Source organism: Kogia breviceps, chromosome 4 (assembly GCF_026419965.1).
Source record: "Kogia breviceps isolate mKogBre1 chromosome 4, mKogBre1 haplotype 1, whole genome shotgun sequence".
NCBI lineage: Eukaryota > Metazoa > Chordata > Mammalia > Artiodactyla > Physeteridae > Kogia > Kogia breviceps.
Window position 1 is genome coordinate 8,998,601 of NC_081313.1, and position 27,363 is coordinate 9,025,963.

Consider the following 27,363-nt stretch of genomic DNA (forward strand, 5'->3'; position numbering starts at 1 on the left):
ACATAACACAAATTGCTTGTCAAATTTCCTCTCACTTGTCTGCAGAGTGTAATATAAGAAAAATAAATGTCTAAACATGCATTGGCATGGACGTTGCACTAACTTTCAACCTGACAGATGAAAATGTAAGACTTGTCAAATGTGTTGTGATAACTTCCTTGCTCACCAGCTGCAAGGAAATAGCACCCTCCCAGAGAAGACCCCAGGGAGCCCTTGAGTTTATACCACTCAGGAGGCACATTTACTATCTACCAATGCGTTGCAGATGTATGCATCCATCCTTATCTACAAGGCTTCCCGAAATTCCTTCAGCTCTGGAAATACTTTCCATTTTCCAGACACCCAACCCAGTCCCTTGTGTGTGGTGTGTGTTCTATAAATAATTGGTTTCAATACCACTTGTGCAAAAGTAACATAAAGAGTGTTTTTTCCTTAAGCAGGAATTATCTCACCTTTTATCTCTCCTGATAGTCCTTTCTTTTAAATATTAAATTTGGAAGCCACAAGCTATTCACTGTCTTAGTGAAAATATATAGTGTTTTCCTCCATATGATTACAGACTATAGTTAGCAAATAATAGTGGAGACATTTCCAGTGCCAGGTTCATAGTAGGGCCCAACAAATGTTCAATGAAAGAATCTAACGAGTTCAATAAAGCACCTTTACAATAATCTCTTCTTAGCAATTTCTTTAAAAATTAATTAATTTATTGTTTGGCTGCGTTAGGTCTTCGTTGCTGTGCTTGGGCATTCTCTAGTTGCGGTGAGCGGGGGCTACTCTTCGTTGTGGTGCACGGGCTTCCCATTGTGGTGGCTTCTCTTGTTGCAGAGCACGGGCTCTAGGCACACCGGCTTCAGTAGTTGTGGCACGTGGGCTCAGCAGTTGTGGTGCACAGGCTTAGTTGCTCCGCGGCATGTGGGATCTTCCCGGACCAGGGCTTAAACCCAAGTCCCCTGAATTGGCAGGTGGATTCTGAACCACTGTGCCACCGGGGAGGTCCCAGCAATTTGTTTTTTAAGTGGTTTAGACAATAGAATTGTGTGTGTTCTTAGCCGGTGGAGTTTTAACTGAAGGCTTTTTTTCTTCCGTGTCTACCAATCTCTGATATATTTCCGTTCTCTTTCAAGCCATATATTTCTTTCCTCTTTCTTCACCCAGGTCTGCTGGTCCCTAGACCTTTAGACCAAGAATTCATGAACACTTCTTTGCAAGAAACACACTCAGGAGTATCCACCAACTTAGGTCCCAATGGAAAATAGATCCAAGGAGACAACAAATTATGTTAAATCTTTGTCATTGGCTAACATCCTGGTTCTTACATTTTCTTTACAATTAATTAGTGTGCACTGCTACAGACTGGTCTATCTATTTAATACTGAAGGGAGAGAAAAACCTATGGTAGATAATTTACTCCAAATTACCTGGTTAGGTTTAGATTTTTTTTTTTTAACATCTCTATTGGAGTATAATTAATTTACATTGCTGTGTTAGCTGCTGCTGTATAACAAAGTGAATCAGCTATATGTATACACATATCCTCATAACCCCTCCATCCTGTGTCTCCCTCTCACCCTCCCTATGCCCCCTCTCTAGGTGGTCACAGAGCACCAAGCTGATCTCCCTGTGCTATGCGGCTGCTTCCCACTAGCTATCTGTTTTACATTTGGTAGTGGATATATGTCCATGCCACTCTCTCACTTCGTCCCAGCTTACCCTTCTCCCTCCCCGTGTACTCAAGTCCATTCTCTACATCTGTGTCTTTATTCCTGTCCTGCCCCTAGGTTCATCAGAACCATTTATTTTTTAGCTTCCATATATATGTGTTAGCATATGGTATTTGTTTTTATCTATCTGACTTACTTCACTCTGTATGACAGACTCTAGGTCCATCCACCTCACCACAAATAACTCAATTTCATTTCTTTTTATGGCTGAGTAATATTCCATTGTATATATGTGCCACATGTTCTTTATCCATTCATCTGTCGATGGACACGTAGGTTGCTTCCATGTCCTGGCTATTGTAAATAGAGTTGCAATGAACATTTTGGTGCATGACTCTTTTTGAATTATGGTTTTCTCAGGGTATATGCCCAGTAGTGGGATTGGGCATATCCCAATGATCTACTGGGTCATATGGTAGTTCTATTTTTAGTTTTTTAAGGACCCTCCATACTGTTCTCCATAGTGGCTGTATCAATTTACATTCCCACCAGCAGTGCAAGAGGGTTCCCTTTTCTCCACACCCTCTTCAGCAATTATTGTTTGTAGATTTTTTTGATGATGGCCATTCTGACTGGTGTGAGATGATATCTCATTGTAGTTTTGATTTGCATTTCTCTAATGATCAGTGATGTTGAGCATCCTTTCATGTGTCTGTTGGCAATCTGTATATCTTCTTTGGAGAAATGTCTATTTAGGTCTTCTGCCCATTTTTGGATTGGGTTGTCTGTTTTTTTTGATATTGAGCTGCATGAGCTGCTTGTCTTTTTTATGGTTTCCTTTGCTGTGCAAAAGCTTTTATGTTTCATTAGGTCCCATTTGTTTATTTCTATTTCTCTAGGAGGTGGGTCAAAAAGGGTCTTGCTGTGACTTTACATTTAGTTTTATTGCAACTGTAACTAAATACAATTTGAAAATAACGTATTTTTTTAAATCAGAGCTCTGTTACATTATAACTTTCACAAATATCCCCACTGCTAGATGGAATATACAAATGGGCAGTGGCCAGACCATGTATAAAAATAGACCTTTGAGCCACAGCCTGCAGCAACCTGCCCAGGAAACCAGCCCCTTATACAATAAACACAGGAAGCCAGGCTGCTCTAAGTCAGACTTATCAGGAAAGTCACATTACCTCTAGTGACAATCCAGGAAGCTAAACAATAACTGTAACAATTGTCCCCAAATGGCTAGTACTTGATTAATAACTGGCAGCTTCCCTCATTTGGAGACCAACTGAAAACCAACCAGAGAAAGCCAAGCATGCACCCCTAACAATCACATAGGATGGTCTGCCTCTCCTTAGCCCTCCCCCAGCTTCCCCAGGCCAACAGCCTCGCATCAGGGCCCAGTGGAAGCCTCCCCTTTCCTCCACTATCTGCCTGCCTATGAGTCTCTGCCAAACACCCAAGTGATGGTGGCCAACTCCCTTGCTACAGGAGGCTCAGAAGAGACAGAAGCTTCGGGTGGTCTTTGTTCATTTCTATACCACCCACCCGTCCAGCGCGAGCAGGTGTGCATTCTTACGGAACCTGCCAGATGAGCTGCTTTCCTTCCCAAGGGTCTCAAGGAGACTCTTTTTTTTTTTTGCTTGTGGGATCTTAGTTCCCCGACCAGGGATTGAACCGGGCCCTCAGCAGTGAAAGCACGGAGTCCTAACCACTGGACGACTAGGGAATTCCAAAGGAGGCTCTTTATTAAAAAATGCTACCATCCCTAGCATAGAAGTAGAACATGCAGAGGGATACAAGAGCAAATTGAAACTGAAGAGAATTCTCGATAAGAGACATGCAATCGGCCATACAGCAACTCGGCCAGGACTAGGAGCTTGTGAAAAATGGACGCACAACTCCGTAGCTAACTTCACCCATCATGGTGGGGAGTGGAGACGAACTGACAAGAACCTGGGCCCTGATGGACGGGCGCTTCAGCCACTGTGGATCACCGATTCCACCTTGTGCATTTGGAACTTCTCTTGGCATGGCTACCTCTAGCAGAAACAAAAAGTGAGAAATAGAAAAATCCAGACCTTTGACACTAACAAATAAGTCTGTAGGGTATATGAAAATGTTCTAATGCTGGAAAATCAGACTTGCGAGAGATTTTTTTATGAGAATTGAGAAATTCCCTCTGTTTTTATAGAACTAGATATTTTTTTTTAAGCTACAGATTCTGTAATATCTGTTCTCTACGAACTTAAAGCATGAATACCAATTGTTCATTCAACAAATACTGATGGACAGTCGGAGATTTTGTTGGTCTAGGACTCATTCAAAAGGCAAACAGGAGTGACATGATCAGACCTATGTTCTAAAGCAACTGAGAATAAACTTTAAAATAAATTTTACATTAAACATACTCAAGTTTTGCTTATTCTTTCTTCACAGTCGAAACCCGTGCATTTAATAAGCCTTGTCACCCCATTATGTTTATTTTCTATGAACTCCCACAGTACTTAAAGTGTGTGCTGTAACCTGAATGTCTGTGAATAAATACATAAGGGTGGTTTCTTGGGCCAGGGCTCAGTCTCTAGCTGAAGGACCCAGTCGCTGAGAGTAGAGACCCTGTCACACTTTCCACGCCTACTTGGGAGGGAGTAACTGAGTGTGGCTGGAGAGGTAGGGACACTGGAGCCCAAATGCTGTTAAAGTTAAAATGAAAATGAATAATCAACAGCTTTACGTTACTTGCACCTCTATTTCCTCTCGGTATCATCAGGCTACCTGTCCACGACGAAACAGAGCGGTTCTTGAGATGCACGCACCCTCTCAGGGCATGGAGAACTGAAACCCTCTGCCCCCAACTCCCAGCTCCCCATCCCCACTTCCTGCACACACACAACTCGGGCAAGGAGGATCCAAGTACGGGCTGTCTTCACGAACATTACTTACTTTTCTCACTGTCCTCATGAACGACACTTACTATCCCAGGAGACTCTTGCCCAGGAAAATAACCTAACTGTTCAATACAGAAACTTTGGGAAAGACCCATGAAGTCTTCCACAAAACATCAACAGATGGTTTGTGCCCCGTGATGCCTTGAATTCCCGTTTCTACGAATCCTGAACTGTGGCAAGTCCCAGCATTGAAAGACCCGCCTTAAAACAAACTTCAACAAAATCTGACGTCACCTCATCCCCCTGAGACACTGACAAAGCTCCATTGAGTGGTGATGTCCCTTGCCAAGGTGAACAATAAACTCAGCTGGGTTTTAGCCACAGGCTGTTCTGATGAGATTTGGGGGGAACCAGCAATGGACGCCATCAAGGACCATTTTTTCTCAGGCGAAACTCACGTGGGGAAGGGCATTTGACGTAACAAGCCTTTTGCCTTTGCCCTTTATTAGACATGCTATAAAAATTATTAAGTAACACATTTTCGTTAATAAGTTGTTACTTTTGGTCTGTGCCTATAATGCTTTTTTTCCATGAGTTGGTTTATTTTCTTCTTATTTAGAATAAACAAGACACGAATAGGGCAACAGCTAATTTGGTTTTAGGTTTAATCAGCCTCTCTTAACCATATGACTGAATGTAGGCAGTTTTCTGAAAGTCTCAAAAGAGAAATTAGAAGAGGAACAGGGTGATAAACATGATTGGCTATCAGCTTACTGCCAAGCCAACTTAATCTCAGATGACCAATCAATTTGGTCTCATTTGAAGCTTAAACTAAAGGTGTTTTTCTTGTTTCTTGTCTAATAATTTCTTTCCAGGCTTTGATGTTTTTGTAAGCGGAGGCAAGCTTATCAGAGAAGTTTCAGAGGAAAAAAAAAAGCTTAAATGGTGCCATGAGTGAAATAAATGAAGTTCAATGTCTGTAGGAAGAGGCTGAGCTCTTTGGTATATAAAGCACAGCAGATTCAACACCAAAGGAGGAATTCAACTACACTGGATATTGCACTCAAATCCTTCCGGCGAATCCTCATCTCAAAGGATTTGCGTAAAAATGTACTTTTTACCTGAGATTTTTCGTGGTTCACTGGAGACACTGTGAGATGGCCCTTTTTGTTGTACCGTGTAGACGGTACAGGGACAATGGCATAATCAAAGAGAGACATGGATGGAACCTCTTGGAGGTTGCACCCGGTCACAAAATGTATTTGATCTGCTACTTTGTGTTCATGTGTCTGAATCTGTTTCAGGCAAGCTTGTTTTGGTCATTAAAACCTAGAGTTCTTGGCAGTTGTTTCCTCTTGAAATTAAGGAAGAACAAAACAGGCTCTTTCTTGTTATCAAGCTCTGCACATGTGCAGGCGAATATAATTACAGGTAGTGGGGATTCCAGCTACTTGTGTCATTTGCAGACAGTTCTTTATTGCCAACACATTCCCTCGTTGTTCCATTATTTGCCAGTGGGCTTCTTAGAAGTATAGAGATACGATGACCCAATAGAATGTCTTTGTGAAAGGAGTGCTGTTTACTGGGAAAAAAATTTTAAGCATCTGCATCAAAAAAGATTTGTGCCTGCAATAAAACGAAAAATGGGTTTTGGAGAAAAGGCCTCATCGCAATAGGCCTGAGATAACTTTAAATATACTGAGAGTTTTCAATCTCTTTCTCACAGAACAAGTGCACTGCATAACCATCATCTGGGAGCCTCCACTGGACCAAGGGAAACCTATGCAGGAGCATAAGCAAGTCAGACACTACTACTAGAACTAGAACTAGTTAGAACTAGTTCTGCTGCTATTGCCATGAGGCATAAGACTAATGATAACGGTGGGGCACTCAGGGCCCGACATGCCCCAGTGCGGTTCTAAGTACTCTGTATGTCTTCATTTATTTCTCACGACTGACCTATGAGGTCAGCACTATTTTTATCTCTATTCCAAACACGAGGAATCAAAGGCACAGCGAAGGTAAGTAACTTGCGCAAGTGATTCAAGCTAGAAAAGGTACAACACCCATCACTGAGCCAGAAATAAGACGTCAGCAAGGGGAAGTAAGTCAGAGAGAGGAAGACAAATGTCATATGATATCACTTTTACGTGGAATCTACAAAACGATACAAATGAACTTATTTACAAAACAGAAACAGACTCACAGACTTAGAAAACAAACTTATGGTTACCAAAGGGGAAAGCGGGGGGAGGCATCAATTAGGAGGTTGGGATTAACATATACACACGACTATATATAAAATAGAAAATCAACACAAGGACCTACTGTGTAGCACAGGGAACTCTACTCAGTACTCTGTAATAACCTATATGGGAAAAGCATCTGAAAAAGAATAGATAGATGTATATGTAGAACTGAATCGCTCTACTGTACACCTGAAGCTAACACAACACTGCAAATCAACTATACTCCAGTATAAAATAAAAATTTAAAAACAGGTCAGCAAGGGGAAAAGATACTAAAAGGAATATGAGAGATACCAAGGGCAAGAAACACATTTCCTATTACCTTCATGAGCAGTTCCCTGAAAACCCTACCTCCTGGTTCCAGGCCACATGTCTCAACTCTCAGCCCCAACCTTACAGCTCGCCCCATTTCTCACCTCCCACCCCACGTATCACACCTCCCTCCCTTGCAAAGAGAACTTACCCTTGGCCTGGCACTGCTGTAAGTGAAGTTTGTAAAAGTTGAAGGCTTGCTACATAGTAAACACAATGCAGTAGTTTCTAGATGACTCAGGGTCTTTGTGTAGGAACCACTTATTTTTCTGTATTAGAATAATTTTCTCATGAAGAGCTGCTTTCCCCAAACTGAGCGGTCCCAGTTAGTTCTATGGTTACAGGTATCCAAAGAGTTGTGACACTGCCATCATATAATATTGACTGTTTATTTCTGGTTGATTTTCAAGATACTCGCCAAAGTTGAACAGCAGACTGAGATCTTTGACCTGGTTTTTGAGAACAAGGCATGGGCTTCAGGCCAGCTACCTGCCTGGCTGAAGCTTTAGCAATGCACAGGGTCAGAGTTGACACCTGTCATGTGAATGCTGGCTTGAGATCTGGCAAGACCTGAATCACCTCTTTCACACCACAGGCTTGACTGAGGAATGAAGGAAGTGGAAAGGTCTGAGAAAGTAGGATTACGGACATAGAACTGGAGCCATAAGCAAGGCTCCCTAAACAAACACTCGCAAACTATTAAAGGGACCCAACAGAATGACATGAGATTATTTTCAACGGGAGACATGTGAGATACAGCAGATGCCTAAAGAAGCCTTTTCTGAGCTTCCCTTAGCTGACCAAAGGCAGAGATTCCTGAGAAGGAAGATGCCATAAATCCTCTCTGTGAGGAGCTTCCAGCCAAGAAGGAGACTGGCCATTAGCACAGTGATGAGAAATTGCATAAATAAACTCTAGAGGAGCTGCCATACCCTCCATTTATTTCCCCTGGAAGCCCTAGTTCCCCCTCCTTTCCACTATTAAGGTGGTATATAAGCCTTTACTCTTGGCTGTTCGGTGAATGACTCAGATTACTGAGTACCCCGCATGCATGTGACTCTATTGTCAATTAATTTGCACTTCCGCCCACCACCCCAGACCACTGAGACCTAAGTTGGTAGAAAAGAAGTTTTCCTCCCACAGTCTGATCTGAAGCCTGGAGCTGGGTGTGCCAGAGCATGCCAGTGGTGGGTTGTTTTAGAGGTTGGCTGTGCTTCGTGGTACTGTACGTACGTGGTCTTTGGCTCTGGAGAAAGAAAACCCTACCATGAAGAGCAAGGCTGGAGAGATTGAACTGCTACTGGCCTACACTTGAGATTGTTGTGGATGATGAGGTGTGAGGAATCACAGTGGGGCACGCTACAGCCACCTGGCCAGACAGGGCTCATGGTGGGCTATCTGCGTCCGCTGAAGACAGGGGAGGTCCACCTGCACCACCGAGTTGGGTTTGATCTGGCTACCTGGCTGCAGAAAGACGTCGTCTCCCAAGGCCATAGCCCACACGGTACTGTGGGCTCTCAGATACACCAGCTCCTGAGGACTGAGTCTGGTGCTGGGCCAGGGCTGTCTCCCACCACTGGGCCTTTACTAGGTACACGCTGGAATCAACTTAGGTGTTTGAGCAACAGATTTTTTTTCTGAGAATAAGTCCTTCACATCTCAATACTATCAGTGAATCATCTTTTGAGAATCTAAATAAATGCCATCATTGTATCACAGCACCTAGCATGATACCTTGAATAAGGTAATGTTCACTGAATGAGTTAACTTAGATTGTTACTAAATAAGTATTGACAAATGAGATGTAGAATAAATACATTTAAAGGAATCTGGGAAAAATTTAGTTTTATTCCTAGATTTGTGTGTTAGAGAACCTGACATAGTTCGTATAACTTAGTTCAAAATAATGACGTTTCCTCTTCAAGTTGCTTATGTATTTTTTTCAAACTCCCTGATTGTTTCATTTATTTTTATTTTTTTACATTTTCTTTTAATTAAGACTCACATGTTGCATTTCGTCAATTTGTCTCTTAAATTTCTCTTTTTTCTAAGTTTTTTAAAAATGGAAGTACAGTTGATTTACAATATTGTGTTAGTTTCAGGTGTACAGCAAAGTGATTCAGTTATACATATACATAGTCTTCTTTTTTCATTTCTTTTCCATTATAGGTTATTACAAGATATTGAACATAGTTCCCTGTGCTATACGGTAAATCCTCGTTGTTTATCTGTTTTCTATATGGTAGTGTGCGTCTGCTAATCCCATACTCCCAATTTATGCCTCCCCCACTTTCCCTTTGGTAATTGTAAGGTTTTTTCTATAAAAATAAGCAATGCTTCATGAGTTCGTGTGAAATCCTTGCACAGGGGCCATGCCAACCTTCTCTGTATCCTTCCCATTTTACTAGACGCACTGCTGAAGCGAGCACTGCTTACGTATTTTAAATTCATGGGCTCCTTGAACAATCTTAGTGGCACTTGAGTCTTTTAAGGATGCTAATACCCTTTGTAAATAATAATTTAGAGTTCAGTCAGAAGCGGCCCCGTAATTGTAAAAAGGGCAGTATGCATTCATAAGAGGAAATGGCTGGCCTTGTGAGGGAGCAAACACAGTACAGTGAACATGACCTCCACCCTGACCGGTATCAGAATTGCCTGTGAAGCTTTGGAGACATAGAGATGCTCAGGCCCCACGCCAGAGACTTGGACTTAGGAGGTCTGGGGTCAAGTCAGCCCATGCGTCGTTCCGAATATTTCCAAAGGTGAGTCCATGTTGAGCCTTTTTCATTTACTCGCTGTGTGTGGAGTCACTGCTTGTGCTGTACTGCTGTGACACAGGTCTATCTATATACCTGTAACTATCCTTTAACCAGCATTATGGACAACCATAAGTATTCAATTTATAAGAAAAAGTATCACAAAACTCTCCGTTTCCAAATCTATATTCATATCTGTATCTCTATCTGTCGATCTATAGAATTGTAATTTAGTTGAGCCTTACTTAGAATTGCAAAAGAAGGAGGAAGCAAAATATTTTTTTTTTTCCTGCAAAACAAAGCAAGCTTGACTACAAGGTGTCTCTAATGGTCCTCTATCAATTAGATTTTTATCTCCTGGAAGCAGTTCCCTCACTGCAGGCTATTCTCACTTCTAAATGTTTGACGAAGTCACCTGCCAAGACTTGCACACAGGTGAAAAATGGAAGATAACTTCACTACCAGACCATTTGTATGAGTGGGTCAAGGGGAGGTAACCACCCTGCTGTGTTTATAAATGTACTAGCAAAGAAGCATTTCCATTCAAATAACTTGGCATTTCATGTATACACCCCTAAAACAATTTCTGCCACACGGAAAACTGAACAAGATAGAATGACTAGGTACGCTGTCCTGTTCTCAGGGATTCATCAATTCCCAGAAGCACTATAATAAGGGGTGACTACACACACACACAAATTACTAGACAGATGAAAACTGCAGTAGTAAAATGTGACTATGCAGAATAATGAGCCTTAGGAAATCAAAGTAAAACAAATAATACCCAAGAGGAGAGTCTAGACCAGTGAATGGAAATCCACACTGCTCAGCGATCTCAACTGACTGACCCTCTCCCCACCCCACTGCTATATTTTTTCCTGGGTTCGATCAACAGTCATGATGCCTCAACTATAGTGTATGAATAAGCTCCGCTTACTGTACTTAAACAAGACATACTTAAAAGTGCTCCACAATGGGATCTACAGATAATTCGAAAATTATTTGTGCGCATGTGGTCTTATATTTTTCAGTAGCACTCACAAAAGAAACATTATCTCTTGCCTGCTTTACTGAAAGGGAAAGGAAAAGAATACAACTATGTAAGAAACCTATCTTTAGTTAATGAGCCAAGAAATGCTTGTCTACCTGTGGGTAGGCATTTTATTACTTTATTTATTTATTTATTTTTTTTGCGGTACGTGGGCCTCTCACTGCTGTGGCCTCTCCCATTGCAGAGCACAGGCTCCGGACGTGCAGGCTCAGCGGCCACGGCTCACGGGCCCAGCCGCTCAGCGGCACGTGGGATCCTCCCGGACCGGGGCACGAACCCGCGTCCCCCGCATCGGCAGGCGGACTCTCAACCACTGCGCCACCGTGGAAGCCCCTAGGCATTTTTTTTTTTTTTTTTTTTTTAAGATTAGGCTTCCTATAGCTGTTTCTGTATTTAGAGAATTAAAATAATTGGACCATGACTTTAAATATCTTTTTTTCCCCCACTGGTGATACACCTATGAATATATTAGTCCTAAGCATCAAAGCCATTTTCCCCCATTTTCTACTGGACATCTCTCCTTTCATATCTAATACACATTTCAAACTTTCAGCCCCGAACCAAACGCCTGATTCTATTAGCCTGTGCCCTCTCTTTCCTTTTCCTATTTATAATGTTTTGCATTCCATCCATCAGCAAGTCCTGCTGGCTCCACCTTCAAAATACTTTTCCCAACCCCTCTGCTACAGCTCTGGACCATGATAACATGATCTCCTTCCCAGACTCATGAAATCAAGCCCTCCCTGGCCTTTTTGCTTTCCTACAGTCTAGTCTCTGACCAGCCACCAGAGAGGACTTCCAGGACTGTAAATTCCATCACTCTCTCCCAGCCAAAGTCTTCAGATTCCTTCCCTAGGCTTAAAGGCTTCTCTCACTCACCATCACCATCTCCAAGCGTTCCTGCCTCATTTACCGGTTGCAAAACATTGACCTTCTCACCATTTTAGGCACATGCCAAGCTCCATCCTGCAGCAGGGATTTGGCTTCACAGCTCCTTCTGTCCAGAAAGCTCTCTTTCTCCAGATGGCTTAACATGTGGCTCTTGCCGCTCCCTCAGGATTTGCTTGGGTGTCACCTGGTAGAGGCCTCTCCTGACCACCCATTCAACACTTTCCTCCACTTGTTATGCCCTAATCCCTTTCAAACTACAATATTTTGTTCACATCCAAAGCAGAAAGTGAATATTTTTTTGCTTCCTTTTGAAACTCTTTCCATCATTGGACCATACATTCCAGGAGGCAGAAACTTTGATGCTCTACTGGGATCAGCACATAATAGTCACTCAATAAATACTGGTCGAATGAATGAACGAGGAGATAATTAATTTCACATTTCTGAAGTCAGCAGACAAGGACAGAATTACACTAACCCCCTGAAATATCCAGCTATTTCTTAGTATAATATCTTGGCGACTGTATTAAACCATCACATCAGACATTTATGGTATGAGAACTGAACTGTGGAGCTTCCAGTCTGAAAGCCAGACTTCTTTCTATTTAATTAGTCCCCAGGAAGTTTCAAATACTCTATCCATTGTCTCAATTATGATACTTTATACGTCGATAAGAAATTATGATTGAGCATAAAATTCATACTGTAGTCTTAATTAGCTTCAAATGTAATCCTTAAATCTTGCCTGGTGTTTCTCACTACGCAGTTGGCTGCTTTTCTCTATGTGGTAAAGCTCCCCCCCCGAGGAACTGCAGCTCAAAAACGGCGCATGTGGAAACAGCTTGTGAAAATACAGCTAACCCATCAGAGAAGCACATTCTCCTACCGTTAACCCCTGGCCATGTGGGAGCAACAGGAAGGTCATTTCTGGAGTCCTTCAGGGTCAGGCTACCCTGGGGCTGTGGTCTCCAAACTGGGCTCTGTGTGCCCGGGGACTTCATGCAGACTCTCTGAGGGCACACAGGGCCTTGGGGTTTTCAGGGATCCCATTTTCAGATCCTTGGCTTTCCTACGCACTCTTCCAGCAAAACTGATCTGCTTGAAAACCCTCCCATGTGCACGTTCACAGCCTCTTTACCTCACTGTACACAACCTAGTCGAGTCCCTCCCTGCTCCTGAGTGGCAAACGTGCTCTTAGTCCAAACCAAGGTGTTTTTCTGCACAGTGTTAGTGTCTGGGTTGAAAAACAGCTCTAAGGATGGGCAGTTCATCCTTTTTTTTTTTTCCAAAGCGGTAGTTTCCAATTCTTTACCGTCTCCAGAATGAAGGAGAACTTACTCAGGTTGCCATTGGACAGGTAACAAAAGCTAACTTCTGGTGATGGATCCCAATGAGATTTTGAAATAAAATCCAAAAGAAGTTGAAAAAATCAAGTGATATTGCTATAAAGATCTTTGATTCCCTTCACCTTATCTAATGATGTTTCTCAGGATTTAAATCTATAAACATACATACACAATGAGAATAGAATGATACTGAATCCTCTCCATTCAAGCAAGAAGTAAAACTCAGTTTTGAATATCTTAATTGATTGGGAGACAAGGGCTTATCCATCTAAGGGATACATTTCAAATACAATTTTACTTTTGATATCTAAAAATTTTAATCAAGATATATGACACATATATGTTGCTGTTTTGCTCGTGTCCTGCTAAGAACTACAGTAATAACAATACATAAGAGAAACTTAAAGCCTAATACGACAAGAAATATTTTTAAAAAATTTTAAATTTGTATATCTTTTGTTTGCAGAAAGAATGTTTAATAAGAGACTTTTAAGCATTTAGTAAAATTCTTGGGGAATGTCGAATGGTCACATGCTCAAGAAGCAACAGAAATTATATATAACTTCTAACATTAATGAAGAACTTCCTTACATATTATTTAAAAGGATGTTGGGGGATATTAAACTACTATGATATTCAGATCAGGTATATTTAAAAGAGGGATGTGTCAGATTTATCTTTGAAATGCCACACAGGAAACTACATCTTTGGCAACAGTTTATAGTTAAAAATGTGATTCTGTGCAGCTAAAGAAACCATCAAGGAAATGAAAAGGCAGCCTATGGAATGGAAGAGGATATTTGCAAATCTTATATCTGATAAGGAGTTAATATCTAAAATATATAAAGAACTCAGAGAAATCAATAGGAAAAAACTCAGTCTGGGGCTTCCCTGATAGCGCAGGGGTTGAGAGTCCGCCTGCCGATGCAGGGGACGCGGGTTCGTGCCCCGGTCCGGGAAGATCCCACGTGCCGCGGAGCGGCCGGGCCCGTGAGCCATGACTGCTGAGCCTGCGTGTCTGGAGCCCGTGCTCCGCAACGGGAGAGGCCACAAGTGAGAGGCCCGCGTACCGCAAAACAAAACAAAACAAAACAAAACAACCTCAGTCTGATTAAAAGTGATCTGAATAGACATTTTTCCAAAGAAGACACCCAAATAGTTGGACTCACTGATTTGTCTGTCTAGTTAGTTCCAGGCAGTTGCCGTTTGTTTATTCTGCATCCAGCTTACGCCAGGCCCTCAGCTTCCTTCCGGCGGCCCCGAACAGGAGTGGGTGTTTGCAGATGACGCATGGGGGCTAGGCTGTAGTTGTTACTGTCACTGGTATCGTCTCGTCTGTAGTTCTGGTTTTCCTCCACTTCCCCAGCACTGCTCTCTAAAGATCACTCTCATTCCAAACCCCCAAATCCCCTGCTCCATTCTTGCCCAGAGCCCACCAGCCCAGCTGGCTGGGGGTGACCCAGGGGGCCAGCTGGGAAGACGAAAAGCAGGGTGGCTATATGTGCTGCTTTAAGCTAATGTGGGAAGAAGAGAAAGCCTGACTTAGTCTGTCCCTTCCCATTTGCACCTAATTACCATGGATGCAGTCATGTTTACACATAGGAGGTCACTTACCCATTTAAGATGGGCTTCGTGGCAAACTGTACTTGACTACTGCGTGCTCGGCATTCACTATCTGTTGCTCCCAGATCATTACTATCCAATTGAGTCGCACAGTCACTTGCTTACCGTTTAAAATATTGATCCAGGGAGGTGTTCTACTTTGTAATTCAAATGTTTTTAGCTAGTTCTAGTCCTTTGCCTAATGGAAAATAGGTAACTGAACAATCCTCTATTTTCCCCTATGATGATGCTTCAGAAAGAATACCCTTTACCTTCATTCAACAAATAGCCTTGTCAATATTCATCACCTACCCTACATCTTTCTATCCACTAGCTCTTCTCCCCAAGCCTGGGCCAGTAGTGAAAACTGGTGAGAATGGAATACAATTCCAGTACTTCTCCTGGGGGTAAGTGAGGTGTCACAGAAGAAGGTGACACTTAACACTAGGGTATACAGGATCAGGCCAACTGAGGGATGTTCAATGAAGCCAATGGAATTATTCCTTGGGTCTCCCCATTCTCTGACTTCCCTTAGTTGGGCAGATTAGCATCCAGCCAAGAAAGCAAAGTCAAAGGTTTGATCCTCAAGGGAAGCCATTAGCTTCTTCCCGTAGCTGATGCAGCCTCCCCCATACCAAACCCCAGAGATACCAGATTCAACAGCAACTTAAAGCATGCACGGCCTAGCATCACCTCTGCACATCAAAGAAAACACATTTTAATACATCATCCAGGCAGAGGTATAAGGTCACAGCAAAGAAGAGTATATTTGGGAAGTGATCAGTAGTTTAACTCAAGAAAAGCAGCTCTCAGAAAGGTAATGCTAATACTCTCGTTTTGGGGAAGGCTGCTTGGGAGGCAGGGTTATAACTCAAAGTATTAATTTGTATATTTTCTGGTCACTTTCCTCCTTCTTTGCTTGCTCATTGGTACCCCGCGGGCATTTTTTCCTTGGGCACTGGCAGGCTTCCCAAGTGGTGGGGAACTCAGACACCCTGAGTGGGGGAGGACGGCACCGAGGGGACACCCTGCTTCCATCAGAAAAAGTGAGACAGTCCCTGTAGCCTTCTCAGCTCTGAACTCTATTGTCAGCATTACCCTTGAATTTGATGTTTCCAAAAAGCTCTTTACAATCATCCTCTTGATTCAATTAGTTTTCAACCATAAGGGGCTTAATTAAGTGGAAAGGTAAAGTTAGAAACCTTTGCCAAACTGAAAAGACTCATGACATCCTCACCTAAGTGTGTGTTATGAAAGATTATTCTACAACAAGGAGCTGATGCCCACTTGATATTCCTACTATGTATAAATACATTTGCAAGAATTCATGCTTTGTTTTGACTCTAGCTATCAGTACCTTTGGTGGCAATGTTAACTGAAATCAGCTATTTCAAAGCCATCATCCATTACATACAATAATGTAAAGAGGAAGTTTGAATCAGAATAATTTCTGGAGAAAATTTCTGTGTCTGTTGCAATCAAAGAAATGGAATGTCTCAGAGAAAACTGCTCAGAGGATAATGACTTCAGGTTTAGACTGTAGTCATTATAAAACATTTCAAAATTGGAAGAAGACAGTTTTCCAGGAGATTAGCAGGCTGTTTTTATATACGATGGGTCTTACAGAGATTTAAAGCAGTAGTTCTCAACCTTGGCTAGATATTACAACCTCCCAGGGAGCTTAAAAATAAGTGCTAATAACTCAGTGCCTCTGGGGATGGGCTCCGGTGATTCCAATATACAACTGAGATCAAGAATCATGGTCTTGGGGCTCCCCTGGTGGCGCAGTGGTTGAGGGTCCACCTGCCGATGCAGGGGACACGGGTTCGTGCCCCGGTCTGGGAAGATCCCACGTGCCGCGGAGCGGCTGGGCCCGTGAGCCATGGCCGCTGAGCCTGCGCGTCCGGAGCCTGTGCTCCGCAACGGGAGAGGCCACAACAGTGAGGCCTGCGTACCGCAAAAGAAAAAAAAAAAAAAGAATCATGGTCTGAAAAAGTGTTTTTCATCTGCTTTTGTTTACATAATAAAGATAAGGCTTGGAGCTCTATTTTTAGGGATGTAGTGGTGGTGGTGTGTTCAAGGTGAGGAAGGAGGGTGAGGGTAGGTATGTAGGTCTCATTTGTCAACGATGTTATGCTATAGGTTATCACTGCAAACCGCTTTTGAATAATTAGGAAAATCAAGATATAACAATGGTAATTTGGTTGATGAAACTACAATATTATGACTTCAACCTACTGTGCATTCAAATAAAACCTAAAAATTATCTGCCAGATGCTGGAACAGCACTGTTCTGGAGGTTCCAGCAGCAAACAAGGAAGCTACTTCTCCTGCTCCCCTGGAGCTCATATTCTAGCAGAACGATGCAACACCTCCTTGTGGCTGTCATCACATTCATACGATGCTAGGCATTGCCAGGACTTTCAAAAGAAGCATAAAAAGAGAAAACAGAGAAAGATGTTTTTCTTGTTCCTAAAGAGCTACTGGCTTGGCCGAGGAGATGATACTGCTGCATCCATTAGCATTATGCACTCATATGTGTCTTGTGCACAATACTCCTTATGTGCTAAATTTGGGAAAATACATTGATAAACATGGAAGAGTTCAAATAGAGCACAAAATTAAAGAAAGAGTTCTCAGGGAAGCTTTGTAAAAGGGGTGGAACTAGAATTTGTCTTGGAGGATGGGTAAGGAGTAGATATGAAGGAGGTAGAGAAAGAGCAACTGTGAGGAGTGGGGGATAGAATAGCTCAAGTGGAAAGAGAAGGGAAAGAGCAGGGACAGTGGGGAGAGAGCCCAACTGGAAGGACAGCTGTGAACTGAGGAACAGTAAGTATTGAGGTTGGGACTTCCCTGGTGGCGCAATGGTTAAGAATCCGCCTGCCAATGCAGGGGACACAAGTTCGAGCCCTGGTCGGGGAAGATCCCACATGCCGCGGAGCAACTAAGCCCGCGTTCCACAACTACTGAGCCTGCGCTCTAGAGCCCGTGAGCCACAACTACTGAGCCCATGCGCCACAACTACTGAAGCCCACGCACTTAGAGCCCATGCTCTGCAACAAGAGAAGCCACCGCAGGGAGAAGCTTGCACACCGCAACGAAGAGTACCCCCTGCTCGCTGAAGCTAGAGAAAGCCCGCGTGCAGCAATGAAGACCCAACGCAGCCAAAAATAAATAAATTAATTTATTTTTTTAAAAAAAGTAAGTATTGAGGTTGGATAGAGACAGTGAGAGTAAAATTATTTAAGGTCTGAAAAATGTAGGTAGTGCAGGGATCTAAACATCTCCTCTGACTCAGAAAGTAATGACTGGGCTGTGATGCACAGAGACATCTCCAGAATCTGTATGCGCTTAGCTTCTAAGCCCAACTGTAGGTTAAATACTGATCAATCACGCTCTTGAAACATTTGAATCAGTGGTAAAAACTGAATTTAACTAAAGCCCAGATACAGCTAAAATACCTGTTTGATTAACTCAGCCCTCCACCTTAGCAGACTGATAGAAGAAATGGGGTGTTTTGTTGGAGGTATGTATTATCTACTTCAGTCAATTCTAATGTTTTAACACACAATGTCTAGCATAAACAAGAAATCACAAGACATGTAACGAAGCAGGAAAATGTGGCCAAAAATGAAGAGAAAGGATAGTCAATACAGGCAAATCCACAAATAACCCAGATACTAGAATAAGCAGACAAGGACTTGATCTGTGATATAAATGTTAAATATCAAGTGGAGAAATGGACAACATGCATGATTAAAAAATGAACAAATTCAGCAGAGAAATGGAAACTATAAGAAAGAACCAAATGGGAATTCTAGAACTGGAAAATACAATGTCAGAAATAATGAATTTATGTGATGGGCTTTACAGAAGATTGACCCAGGACAGAGCCCTGAAGCAGAGTGGAGGAGAAAAAGCCAAAGGAAAAGAAAGAGGAAGGAAGAAAACTAGGAAACTTTTCTCTTAGGAACGAAGATGTATGAATATTTCAAATGCTTCTCAGAGGTTGGAGCAAGATCAGAAGAGAGACATGCCCATATTAGGAAGCATGGAGACGCTTGCAGGGGACTTAATACAAACTGTTTTACTCAAAAATGAAATCGGATGGCAGAGTTCACTTTGTATCATGCATATCATGGAAACATCGAATATTCCTTTATTGGAGGATTTTACGAAGGTCAGGGTGGCGGTAGTGATTTGGGGGTGGGAGCTCAGAAAGGGTGAGAGGGACAAAGTGACCCAGGTAGGATGCCATGGGCGTGCCCTGGACTTGCCATACTGCAGGCTGAAATTGGAAGGTGAAATACACATGAAGAGTAAGGAATTCAAGAAACTCCCCAAAGAAGTGTCAACAAGATATCCTGATGGATTTACTGTCTAAGGATAAAGAAAAGAAGGAAAAAAAACCCCAAAGTGTCTATCCATTTCTGTCACTGGAAAAATAGGAGCAAATAAAAAACTAGGGTTTGGGTTAGTATCTGAGGAGTAAAGGGGAGGATGACCTGAAAGTTCAACCTTTTAAGTTTCAGGTAGAGTGACAGAGCACAGGTGTCTTGTATTGGGCTGTGGAGGTGGGAGGCCTGTCTTGGGTAGAACTTCTAAATTGTTTCCTCAGCATGGCACACATAGAAAATGCTAATACCTGTACTGTGTCCTGGGGTCAGAGCTGTGCCCTGCTGGGGGCTACAGATCCAGGCGCTTGCTCCCCAGACCTTCCTGAGGGCTGAGGGCATCAAAGTTGCAGCACATCTGTGACCCATTCATGGTCCACAGTGTGGGGAACTCTGCTCTAAGGAAGCAAGTTGAGGCCTTGTTTCCTGCAGTAGCCCCAGTGGTCCCTCCATAACTATTTGCTGGTGAATGAGGCCTGTGGCTCGTCTCTCACACACACCCTCTATTTTCACGTTTTAAGAGTAACAAGGTTGCTAAACAGACATTTCTCCAAAGAAGACATACATTTAGCCAACAGGCACATGAAAAGATGCTCAACATCGCTAAGTATTAGAGAAATGCAAATCAAAACTACGAGGAATCCCCTCACACCAGTCAGGATGGCTATTATCAAAAACTCTACAAATAATAAATGCTGGAGAGGGAGCAGAGAAAAGGAAACCCTGCTACACTGTTGGTGGGAATGTAAACTGGTGCAGCCACTATGGAAAACAGTATGGAGGGTCCTCAAAAAACTGAAAATAGAGCTACCATGACCCTGCAATCCCACTCCTCATGGGCATATACCCCGCAAAAGATGAAAACTCTAATTTGAAAAGACACATGCACCCCAATGTTCATAACGGCACTATTTACAATAGTCAGGTCATGGAAGCAACCTAAGTGTCCATAGACAGATAAATGGATAAATAAGATGTGGTACATATATACAATGGAATATTACTCAGCCATAAAAAAGAATGAAATAACGCCATTTGCAGCAACATGGATGGAACTAGAGATGATCGTACTAAGTGAAGTCAATCAGAGAAAGACAAATATTATATGATATCACCATATGTGGAGTCTAAAAAATAATAGAAATAAATTTATTTCCAAAACAGAAACAGACTCACAGACATAGACAAAAAGTTACGGTTACCAAAGGGGAATGTGGGGGAGGGATAAATCAGTAGTATGGGATTAATTCATACACACTACTATATATAAAATAGATAAACAATAAGGTCCTACTGTATAGCACAGGGAACTATATTCAATATCTTATAATAACCTATAATGGAAAAGCATCTGAAAAAAATATATATAACTGAATCACTTTGCTGTACACCTGAAACTAATGCAATATTGTAAATCAACTGTACGTCAATTAAAAAAATAGATAAGTACCCGTTTCCCCCCCTCAAAAAAAAAAAAAGAAAAGAAAAAGAGTAACAAGGTCACTTATAATGGACCTGACTCTCACACAAACACTAGTCGGTATTAGTCCGTGGAGTTAATCTTCAGTTAAAAAGTTTAACATCACTTTCCATTTCATAGCTATGACATTCCTCTCTGATGAGTAGATTAAAGTGTTCAAGCCTGCAAGTGAGGACCATGGGAATTTCTTATCCTTTGATCTACCATGCACATTGTATACCCTCTAATGTTGATGCTGGAATATTAGTAACTCCTAATGAAAGGCAACACGTTGTACATTACCATACGCCTGCACCGTTCTGGTTTGTACTGTCTCGAGTTCAACTGCCTACATTAAATAGTACGGATGATAAAATCTGGGATTCAAAGGATATTACGTGCTTTAGGAAACAAGCCGCTTGTCTCTCTTTTTTTTTTTTTTTTTTGCGGTACGTGGGCCTCTCACTGTTGTGGCCTCTCCCGCTGCGGAGCACAGGCTCCGGACGCGCAGGCTCAGCGGCCACGGCTCAGGGGCCCAGCCGCTCCGCGGCACGTGGGATCCTCCCGGACCGGGGCACGAACCCGCGTCCCCTGCATCGGCAGGCGGACTCTCCACCACTGCGCCACCAGGGAAGCCCCAAGCCGCTTGTCTTTTATCATTCCACTCCAAAGCCAGTATTTTACCTGACGTTGTTCAAAGATGTTATCATACACAAAACTGAGTAGGGAATTCCATTTTAAATTTGAAAAAACAGGTTTGCTCAGAGACAGTACATTTTCATGAGCTTTCTTGGTTATAAGAGAAGAAATCTCTAAATTTCAACTAAGTGTCTTGAAAGAACTTTTGGGACATTTTGAGGAGGAGCTGTTGGGAACTGCCTGATTCTTCGCCTCTCTTTTCCTCTTTGACCTCAGTCTGCCAGGATGAACAGATGGGCTTTCTCTTCTCAAAGCATCTCAAGAAGTTTGCTTCTTCTCAAGGAGCAAGATCTGCTTTTGTGCCATCTCACAGACCAGCATCCTAGCTCCTGGCCTCAGCTGCCCAGATGCTAGGGGAGCTGCCCTGCCAATCTTCCATCACCTCCTGGGTCCCCGGCCTCTTCTGGGGCTTGCTGTGTCCTTCGTCCTGGGATGGCTGCCTCACCTCTCTACAGTGTCTGCCTTCTCTTCGTCTTACTGCCTTATGTGTCCTCCAGGTCAGATCCACTGGAACATTCAATTTACGGCACCAGCCTATACACCCTTTTTTTTTTTAGCAGAACGCCCAATTACATCTACCCTTGCCTGCTCTGCAATTCCTCAAGATCCAGCATAATAAATGCAATCAAACATAAGGCAGAATGGCTAAAAAGTATTCATTTTAAAACTTTTAAACTACTTTCTAATCCATTATTTTTAGTCTTAGAAAGTAAAAACAACAATTTATTTCCACATGGTTAAATGTCCCCCCCACCCTTTTGGCAAGGGGAAGAGCCAGCAGTTAACATGGAGAAGGAATATAACTTAAAAACATTATTCTGCTAAAATCCTCTTTTTTATTTTCGATTCTCAAGAGTGGGGGTATTTGGGAGAGCCATTTCATTTCTTATGCATTCTCTTCTCTAAAGCTTTTCTTCTGAAACTGTTTGACCAGGCATTAAAATAAATACCGAAATGGTCCAAATAAACTTAGGTGTTTTTCTCCCTCTTTTCTTACAGTGGAGGTTCTGCAATCTGCATCAACTGGAAATTTCAGTTGACCCAGTCAGTTTTGCCTTTTCCCCACATGGAGTATTTCCAAGGGGCCAATCATGAAGTCTTGTTTAATAAAATCATTACTGGCCCTTCAATTTATTTACAACTTCCCCTTGCAAGGAATTCTTATCTGCCAGACCCAGCCGCCAAAATTCCCCAACAAGCATCTGAAGTTCATTAACAAAGAACCCATGTCTTTGCTGGAAAGGAGGGCAACATTCATGGAATTAGGTTCTCGGGTGTGGGAGATGAGAGCTCTAACACAGGCACCTAATCTGAAGATACCAAGTTCTGGCCAAAGCACACAGCTCTCCGGCTGCCTGCAATTTGGCTCGCGAAATCAAGTTATTAAAGCGAGTCAGCAAAGAATGCTCCGAAAAATCACCTTGTCTGGGAAACCAGGCTTCTTTTAAAAATACTAATTGGAATTACATGTGTTTTAATTAAAACAACATCTGCCAGGGTCTGAAGAAACATGTTTTGAAATGCAGAGAAGGTATGTCTCAAAAAATGTCCCCGAACCTACTTAATAAAGTAAAGCTTATACATTCCCAGGAATAAAAATATTACTTTGCCTCCCAAGTTGCACTGAGGTTTCCAGAGCCTCACGTCTTTCCCTGGGCGCAGGTGGGGTTCCCCAGGGTCAGGAACACAGATACAGAAAGTGCCCACGTGTGATGAGTGACCTGTGAAAAGTCTGCCCTCCAGAATGGGGTGCCCACATCCCAGTGGGTTCTGCTACACGGAAGCCACTGGCATGAGATGAGAATGTAACAAAACACACACACGTGTGTATTTTAACTGATGGTAGTGCATACGTTTTAAGAGCCCTAGGAGACACTGTGGGTGCAGTGATATTCTGAATACTCAGAGGATGATGACCAGGATGTCATTTCATTCCTAGGCCAAAGAATTGAGACAAACGTTGAGAAATGATCTCCAGAGTAACATCTGGAATGCTGCTTCATGGAGACTGAGACACAGCCTTAGGTGTCTGTTTATTCCCCAAGAGAACATGCTCTCATGATTCGAGAACTGGGTAAAATAGACCCCAAAGTCTGGATGAAGATCAGGGCTGCCAGGTGTAGAATTCCATGGATACACATCTCAAAATTTCAGCTGTGAGATGACTCAACAAAAGAGAATGTTTACAAAGCTACACACATTTAGGACAGTATGGATACAATGCAGGCTCCCCCCGTTTCCCCCTCCAGTTCTGCAAAGGAAAACACACTTCTCACCAAGTAAGGATCTGGCACAGGGGCAGGGGCTGGTGGGGGAGGTGTGGTTAACATCCCATCAACATTACCTTCTCCTTTATTCTGTCTTTATTTTCACTTAGATACAGAACGTTTTTATGTAATCCTTTAAATAAAAGCAACCACTGTCTATAAAGGATCATTAGAGTGGTCATCTAAAATCTTTTATTTGAATATTTAAAATAGATTGTGGCAAGAAAAAAGGCTAGGAAGGGAATGTCCCTTGTGTCAGCCCCACTGCCCCCTCCTCCCCAGAATGAATGAAATGGACAGTCTGAAAACCTTGAGAGAAGTAGCAATGGGCTTGTCGCTTAAATCATAATTAACTCCCGGGCAAGAAACTGCCCTTCTTTTGTTCATGATTTCATGAGTATGGAAAAGTGTGAGACGTGCACTGCTAGGTGCCCCTGGAGATTTGAGGTTCCCTTCTCTTCTGTCTCTTTTGGGGGACAGCTGTGCTTAGGAGCCAGCAGGCTCCCCTGGGAAACGGCTCTCCCTGATGCCAGAGTGTCCGGATTCTGTCTGGTGCTCCCTTTGAGGCTGGATTGGGTTGAGAGGGTGTTGCCTGGATAGAAGAAGCTCAGAGAGTTGACAACGTGAAAAGAAGGTCAGCCCAATGCGAAGAATGGGTCATATCATATGAATGTACGGAGGCAGCATTCTACAATTCCAAACGTGGTGACCTGGCCTCCAGATGATAACAGAGTGCAGGGAAAGGGCCACGCAGGGCAGAGAGGACGTGGCTAAAGGACTGAGATGAGCTGGGGAAGGAAGGGCCAGGTTCACAAAGCAGTGGAAGGTCCTTCTCTTCAGTCCAGGGTGGGGAGTGAGGCAGCCGGGAGGATGCTTCCAGCACCCCAGCCCTGGCTCGCCTGCTGGAAAATGTGGCATGTAGCCACATCCAGGGAAGTGAAGGGAGGGTGCCCTGTGAGCTCCGCCAATGCCACCCGCAGGGGTGCAGCGGCTCTGCCAATCTCTGATGGCTATCTGGGCATATGCAGAAAGTGTTACTACTTCCTGCCCAATCCCAAACCTCTTCCAAAGTGGCAGCAGAATGAGTTTGACTAGAGTCCAGGATTTCAGGCAGCATCCGAGCTGTCTTTCTTTCCTCTCTTCCCTGGATGCTGTGGAAAGAGGCTGAAACAGACCTCCCCTCTACCTCTCCTTCTCTCTTTGTGGGATTCCCCAAACCTCCTCTAGATCTGTTTTCCAGAATAAAAAACCTGTGTCATTCTCCCATCAGAGAATTAGTTCAGCAAATATGTACTGAGCATAGCAAAGGGCTAGGCATGGTAGGACATACAAATAAATATGGAACCTGATTCCTGCTTCTTATCTCATTGGGGGGAAATGCAATGCAAACACACAAAAAAAGACAACACACAAATAAAATTACATAATGGAAATCCAAGATAAATTAAAAGATTTTTTATCCAGTAGGTATTACCCACCTCCTTTCTGTGTTCAAGGAGCAGTGTTCATCAGGAAGGCCACTCAGAGTTGGGCTCTGAGTGACGGCTGGGGGGTGAGTAAATGCACAGAGATGAAAGAGCATGCCAGGGAGGGATACAGCTTGGGTAAAGGTTTGTAAGTGGGGATGATGGTACAAAAACCGGTCTGGCTGAATAATTCATCAAAAAGAGTGGTTAGGGATAAGAGGCCGTTTGGTAACACCACCCAGTACTTCTCCTGTCCAGTGTTCCTAGGTGTTTGAAGTTTTTTATTTTGTTAGTTTTGTTTGCTTGTTGGCAGAGAGGATAGGGAATCTGGAAAAGAAATACCTGCCATCTTCATCAGGAACTGTCAATATGCTGAAATGGATGGCATTTTGGTAAACTTATTAGAGCAATACAGTGTTGTTTGTTCTTTTCTCTGAAGCTAATTATTACCATTAAAAAAAAAACTCTTTCTGAATGATGAAATAACACTTTATGCAGAAGGATAATTAACATTTTTGGAAGGCTGCAAAGAAATGGATGGATGTGCATTCACCTGGACCACTGCATCACGTCATTTGGAAGAACACAAAGATCTACCTGTAGCCTACTTATGACCTGATGCCAGAGACATACACAGAACGATGGAAACAGCCTGAATGGAAAGACAAGGAGAGGCAGAGTATGTGACACTACTTTAATGCTACTATATTAAAAAAAAAATTTTTTTTTGAACAAATCAATGAGGAAATCAAAAAATACCTTGAGATAAATGAAAACAAAAGCACAACGATCCAAAACCTATGGGATGCAGCAAAAGCAGTTATAAGAGGGAAGTTCATAGCAATACAATCTTACCTCAGGAAACAAGAAAAATCACAAATAAACAACCTAACTTTACACCTAAAGCAACTAGAGAAAGGAGAACAAACAAAACCCAAAACTAGTGAAGGAAAGAAATTATAAAGATCAGAGCAGAAATAAATGGCATAGAGACCAAGAAAACAATAGAAAAGATCAATGAAACTAAAACCTGGATCTCTGAAAAGATAAACAAAATTGATAAACCTTTAGCGAGACTCATCAAGAAAAAAAGGGAGAGGACTCAAATCAATAAAATTAGAAATGAAAAAGGAGAAGTTACAATGGACACCACAGAAATACAAAGGATCATAAGAGACTACTACAAGCAACTGTACACCGAAAATGGACAATCTGGAAGAAATGGACAAATTCTTAGAAAGGTACAATCTCCCAAGAATGAACCAGGAAGAAATAGAAAATATGAACAGACCATCACAAGTACTGAAATTGAAACTGTGATTTAAAAACTCCCAACAAACAAAAGTCCAGGACCAGACGGTTTCACAGGTGAATTCTATCAAACATTTAGAGAAGAGCTAACACCTATCCTTCTGAAACTATTCCAAAAAATTGCAGAGGAAGGAAAGCTCCCAAACTCATTCTATGAGGCCACCATCACCTTGATACCAAAACCAGACAAACATACCACAAAAAAAGAAATTACAGGCCAATATCACTGATGAACATAGATGCAAAAATCTTCAACAAAATACTAGCAATCCAAACCCAACAATACATTAAAAGGGTCATACACCATGATCAAGTGGGATCATGTGTGCTACTACCTGAACCTCATTAGAGCTGATGGGGTGGACTGATTGTTGTTCAATAGCTTATTTGGACTTTTCCTTATCATGGAGTCCAAGGAAGATGAACCTTTCCTTAACCAGATTTGTGGTAGCTGCCCGCCCCCCAATTAAAAGAATGATCTAAGAAGAGATATAATTTAAACTGGACCCCAGTGATGAAAACAACTGGATTCCTTCTGAAATTCTGAGTGTCTGCATACATCTAGTAAACTTTAGTAGGAAAATGAACTGGTTTGGGATGATTTTCTTCATTAATATAAAATCCTTTTCTTTAGTTAATGTTTTATTTCATTTGCTTACTTAATGTTTTGCTGATGTGGAGTTCATTATAAGATAAAGGCCAGACAGGAAGAAATTCAGTTATTCATTCAGCAAATATTGATGAATCCCTGGTATGGGTCAGGCATTGTTCTAGGTACATGAGCTACAACAGTAAACACACAAGGTGGAACTTCCTGCTCTTAATGGGTTTACATTCTAGTGTGGAGAGATGGACAAGAAACAAGATAAATAAATAATATATTATATATTAGAGGGTGATTAGTACTGTGAAGATCAGTAAAGCAGAAAAGGGATAGAATTTTAAGAATGGGCACCAGAAAAGGTTGTATTGGGAAAGTAACACTTGAGTAAAGACCTGAGG

The 27,363-nt window shown here is 42.4% G+C and overlaps 1 protein-coding gene and 1 non-coding gene across 2 annotated transcripts in view; both read right to left on the minus strand.

Moving 5' to 3' along the window:
- Positions 1 to 27,363, minus strand: part of CTNND2 (catenin delta 2) — a 961,852-nt gene that overhangs the window by 72,853 nt on the left and 861,636 nt on the right. The gene's annotated exons all lie outside the window — the stretch shown is intronic.
- LOC131756461 (U6 spliceosomal RNA) lies at positions 9,442 to 9,548 on the minus strand. The gene has a single exon (XR_009335643.1). It is a non-coding gene; the product is annotated as a U6 spliceosomal RNA (small nuclear RNA).